The sequence below is a fragment of the Magallana gigas genome, chromosome 8, assembly GCF_963853765.1.
Source record: "Magallana gigas chromosome 8, xbMagGiga1.1, whole genome shotgun sequence".
Classification (NCBI taxonomy): domain Eukaryota; kingdom Metazoa; phylum Mollusca; class Bivalvia; order Ostreida; family Ostreidae; genus Magallana; species Magallana gigas.
Window position 1 is genome coordinate 29874838 of NC_088860.1, and position 5610 is coordinate 29880447.

A 5610-nucleotide genomic window follows, 5' to 3' on the forward strand; every position below is an offset into this window, starting at 1 on the left:
TTGCAAGCCCTGTATCTTGCTTATACCCCGACGACTGACACTCAAATTTCATGATTATTTGAAATGCATTCCTAATAAATGTAAATAATGAAAACAGAAAAATAGAATTTGACCAAAATTGCGCCCATCCCCTCTAAGTGACCATAATAACCATTAAGTGTAATTTCTCCTGTTTATTAGTCCCCTACCAGTTTTCATCGCAGGGGACTATAGTTTTCCTCTGCGTCCGTCCATCCGTCCGTCCGTGTTTACGAGAGTGCATGTATTGGGTTCTTTTTATACTTAATTGGTACTAATTGGGTACTTTTTTCTTATTGGGTATACCCAAGAGGAAGTGTCGCTTAATCTACTTAAAATGCCTTAATTGGGTACAAGAAAGTTAGTACCCAACAAAACTTAGACACTGCGACTTGTCCAATAAAGTGTCTGAAAAAGTTGCTTCTATGGACGCACCATGTATTCGCTTCTATATCATACTTTCGGAACACTAAATTTAGCTAAGCTGCGGTCATAGTAACTCCCGAGAGTTCCGAAAAGCAACCTCCGTTAATCTTGTTCTTTCAAGTGTTTGATATCACACACAACAACAATGGCGTCTGCAAGGCATAGTGAGCACGAGGTCAAGATCCAAAAAGTAAGTTTCTTGATTTATTCACACTTTAAAAATAAGTCTTGCTTTGATACATTTTGTCAAACATAAGGATATTTTACTTTATTAATCAATTTTGAACTACATTCGGATAATTATAGTAATAAAAGGACTTATGTGTATTTCGAATTTCCTCTGTCTTGATCGTCTTAACATACATTGAATAGCGGATGCCCTTTTTATTGAAAGTAAATTCAATTCAAAACCACCATTGTCCTAGCCTCTGTTTTTTGCAAAGTTAAACCCGAACATGCTGGACTTCACGCACGAGTGACCTGAGACAATAGACAATACAGTTAAACACTATAGAGAGGCCCAAGCTGAGGGGGTATACACAGCTGTCCTGTTAAATGGGTGATTTGACACCTAATTACTGGTGCAATAATTTGATAAATAACAACTGTATTATCTCCTTGAAATTAGTAGGCCAATTGTACAAGCTAGATTAACACTGAGACATCGTAAGGTTATCTAAAAAATAGAATTAACACAAAAGAATATATTTTATGGAGATAATTTGAAATTTCAACACCGAGGCACCTAAAACCATGATTTGACTAAAGAAACATTTTAATAAAAAACTAGATGTGAAGTTTTCCTATTCTTTTCTAAGCTTTTAAGCTATTGTCAGATTAACCAGAATTTTCTCTGTTTCCCAAAAAACGTAACTACACTTCTTGAAGAATGCAGAAACTTAATTCATAATAAAAGATTGCAATATTGTTTTGCAGATTTTAATGCCACTTGATTTTTAAAAAGCCTAAAATAACAATTTCAATATCCAAATTTCTGTGGTAAAAAGGGTTTAATAATTTTGCCATCAGTTGTCTACTTATTTTCTTTTGATTGAGAAGTGGACAGGCATAGTCTACACTCATGCTATGCCTGTCTACTTCTCAAAAGAGAATATTGTCTACATTATACATGTCCTATGATTCATTACTGGATACAGATGTGTTCAAGTTTACATATAGCCTAAATGAAATAAAGAATTTTTAATGCATTATACTTTAAAACTAGTCAGACTGTTCTAAGGGATGAAAATAAATGTAAATCAATGTAAGAGAGAAAAAAAAATGAAAATAAAATATTGAATAACACTTAATATGTGAATGCAAAAGCAAATCATTTTTTGTACAATAATATTGTTTCATTACAGATCTTGAGGTCACATTTGATTACGATGCAAAATTTTCCTTAAAATACGCTTGTTTCCAAGGATTAATGATTTATAATATTACCGCAAAAAAAGGTGCCTCTTTCAAGGTTTTATAATATTTACCGCAGAGAAAAGTGCCCTTTTCACCATTATTTAACATGCCCTTTTCAAATCCTAGATTTAACACTATACCAGGCTATATATTAAAAGCTATATTATTTATGAAAGTGAGAAATCGTAAATGTGGATTATGAATTTTTATACTATGCTAACATCTTGTATATTTTTGATGATGAATACACTGTTGGGTAAAATAATATTAATAAATCGCTTGTCCAATTTTTTTGTTGGATATCGTGAATCAGTAAGTCCATTATAAGTATAAATATAGAGATATATTTGCATTTTTATTATGCACAGGTGGATCAACTACCAAGAGAACAAAAGATGTGTTAATTTTAAGGTAAGAGCATATAATGATACGTGCCACATTAAATATTTTACTTTCTGTAGTAAATTGAAGGTAAAGAACATGGCGGTAGCGTGTTGTGAGGACCAAGCTGCTATGATTGTTGGTATCTTACACTTGTAAATTCATGTGTATTTGTGTGTTTGCATTTTAAACTCTAGATTAAATGGCCATAAAGAGACAAGAAGTTTGGTTTCTATGGTTAGAACACTGACAGGTGTACATCAAATAAATAGTGAATGTAACCTTGGCTTGAATATAAGCAGAAGCATGACACAATGATCAAGCCTTATGAAAATTTTTTTAATCGATTTCCTTGTATTTCAGGAGATGCTGTAGCTCTTCTCCTGGATGGGGGTGTTTGGTGGCCAGGAGCATGTTCCTTGACGGAAAAAAGTAAGTGTATGTAATATTTTTTTTGTGCTTTTTTTCTTATCTTAGAAACATCTTAATGCATGTTATCTTCAAGTGAAAAGCACATTAATTTGCTATTTCAAAAGTTTTGAGAAATGGATTCCTGTATTTAATTTTCTCAATATTTCAGTGTGAATGCAGACAAAGGAAAAAAAATTGTAATGAACATTTTTTTACTGCTTGCTTGTTTGCACCATCATAATTATATTCCTTTGATGAACAGTTAGATGTAAACCATTTGTTGTAAAGGTGTTTGAAAATTTGGTTTCTGGAACTTGATCAATTGGGAAAAAAGCACTTTTCAGTTGCAATTAATTGAATAAAACTTTCTTGTAGTGATAGAAGAAGAAGACATACAGGAAGATGAATAAGAGGATACATCTTTTCGAGGAAAGAAAACCTCCTCATCTAGTAAATATTTTTTTTCTTCATATCATACCACATGACTGATTTGAGTTAATCTATTATTTCAATTAACTTTTCTAATTTCAAACTCCATCCAAACAGGATATTATCAGTCAAACTTTGTGTGCAAAGTAATTAATTGTAAATGAGGCCAAGTGTGTGTTTCAGTCCTTGTTAAGATATGATTTGAGTTATTTTATTTTCTATCTTTATTTAATTAACATATTTTATGTGACGTACAAATTTGTTTCATTGCAGCATGAATGAAATGGACGGAGGCTGAACTGGAGGAGGTTAAGGAATATTTCAGAGAATGTCTGATCTCGATCACCACTCCAGGAAGAATAACTTGCAATATGTGGATAGAGGAAAGCAGAGCTAATATAATAAGCTATGGGAAACTCTAAAGAAGAAAGTGTGGAGTCTGCCCCCCCCCCCCAAAAAAAAAAAATAAAAAATAAAAAATAAAACCACCTTGACAGTTTTGGGTCTAAAACCTACAGCAAAACTTAATTATGTAATGATGTTTGTTTTCATCTTCCTCCTTGCTCTTATTACAGTGAATTTTTATTTTTTTAGTTTTGAGACAATTTTTTTTCATTTTCATCACCGTTTACCATACTTTTCACTGAAATTGAATCAATGGTAATTTCTTTTATTGTTAGAAAGACATGCATTGTATCTTTTTAGAAAGGATGTAATCAGTTTGAGAATGTTATCATTCAAAAGTACATTTTCATTTAATTGGACATTTGATGAGAATTTTGTTTGATCAAGTCAAATTATTGCAAGATTGCAATTTATTTAGCAGTATGGTAGTATAAAATTATTTGTAGTATTTTCATGGATTTTCTTCATTTGATGAGAACTTCTTTTATTAAAGGAACTGATTGCCAACTTTTGTAACTAAGGACTTGATTTATTTAAGACACCGTTTGCCCTTTGTCATAAATATATCTTTGTATCAAAGCCTAGATTATTATCTTTCTGTGTTTTGAAGACAAAAACAAAAGAAAGTTGACACCTCTTAGATTGGTAATTACATATACTTTGTGGTAGATGAATTGAAGGTTTGTGGACAAAATATTTTCATTATATTGCTTGAATTTTCTTGAACTGTGGCCATGTTGCAATTATTTAAGATCCATGCTTAGAAAAATTGTTAATTGCTAAATTGTCATTTGCATAACAGCCAGGTAGTTGCAAAATGATGGTATATGTACCTTGACCTATCATAAATTGATATTTGTAAAGGTTTCTAGACCAGATATGTAGTGTTCAAAAAATATTTGAACTATTTAATGCTTATAATGCTTATGAATGCCAATTGTTTTTTGAAAAATAAAAACGAAATGTTAAAATCCGTGAGATTTGCTTCTTGTGATTCAATGTGGTTATAAATTCCTCGTATTTAATTAGGAATCTTCAGTACAAAACAAGGGCTATATAAATGCCCTCTACTGATTGGGTTGTATTCTAATGCAGGAGAACAGATATTGAAGAAAAATGCCGACAGATGTTCCAAATATCTGTTAAGTTATATATCAGTTAAGGAAGATAGGTAACAAAGAGGATTTGGAGAGCCAGGTGTCCAGATCTTGTTGGGTTGTATTTCAATTAGGGAAAAATAGGTTACCTAGAGGATTTGGACCGTGTCCAATTCTTGTTGAGTTGTATTATAGTTAAGGAAGGAAGGTAACCAAGAGGATTTGGACAGGTGTCCAACTTTTAGTGGGTTATATTCCAGTAAAGGAAGAAAGGTAACCAAGAGGATTTGGACAAGTGTCCAACTTTTATTGGGTTGTATTCTAGTATTAAAGGAAGAAAGGTAACCAAGAGGATTTGGACAAGTGTCCGACTTTTGTTGGGTTATATTCCAGGAAAGGAAGAAAGGTAACCAAGAAGATTTGGACAAGTGTCCAACTTTAATTGGGTTGTATTCTAGTAAAGGAAGAAAGGTAACCAAGAGGATTTGGACAAGTGTCCGACTTTTGTTGGGTTATATTCCAGTAAAGGAAGAAAGGTAACCAAGAAGATTTGGACAAGTGTCCAACTTTTAGTGGGTTGTATTCTAGTAAAGGAAGAAAGGTAACCAAGAAGATTTAGACATGTGTCCAACTTTTATTGGGTTATATTCCAGTAAAGGAAGAAAAAGTAACCAAGAGGATTTGGACAAGTGTCCGACTTTTGTTGGGTTGTATTCCAGTAAAGGAAGAAAGATAGCCAGGAGGATTTGGACAGGTGTCTGATTCTTTTTGAGTTGTATGCCAGTTAAGGAAGAAAGGTGGCCAAGAACATTTGTACAGGTGCCCAATTATTGTTGGGTGGTATGCCAATTGGAGAAGAAAGGTAGCCAGGAGGATTTGTACAGGTTTCTTATTTCTATTGGGTTGTATTCCATTGAAGGAAGACAGGTAACCAAGAGGATTTGGACAGGTGTCCGATTTTCATTGGGTCGTATTCCAGTTAAGAAAGAAAGATAGCCAGGAGGATTTGGACAGGTGTCCATTATTT

The 5610-nt window shown here is 32.9% G+C and overlaps 1 long non-coding RNA gene across 2 annotated transcripts; it reads left to right on the forward strand.

The window, feature by feature from the left end:
• Window positions 1-240: 240 nt before the first annotated feature.
• On the forward strand, window positions 241-4459 carry LOC136270821 (uncharacterized). Of its 2 annotated transcripts, none has more exons than XR_010708681.1 (5): window positions 241-1901; window positions 2229-2271; window positions 2605-2673; window positions 3028-3102; window positions 3355-4459. It is a non-coding gene; the product is annotated as an uncharacterized lncRNA (long non-coding RNA). The 2 variants fall into 2 exon arrangements; XR_010708682.1 differs by having other exon boundaries at window positions 241-634.
• The last annotated feature ends 1151 nt before the right edge of the window (window positions 4460-5610 follow it).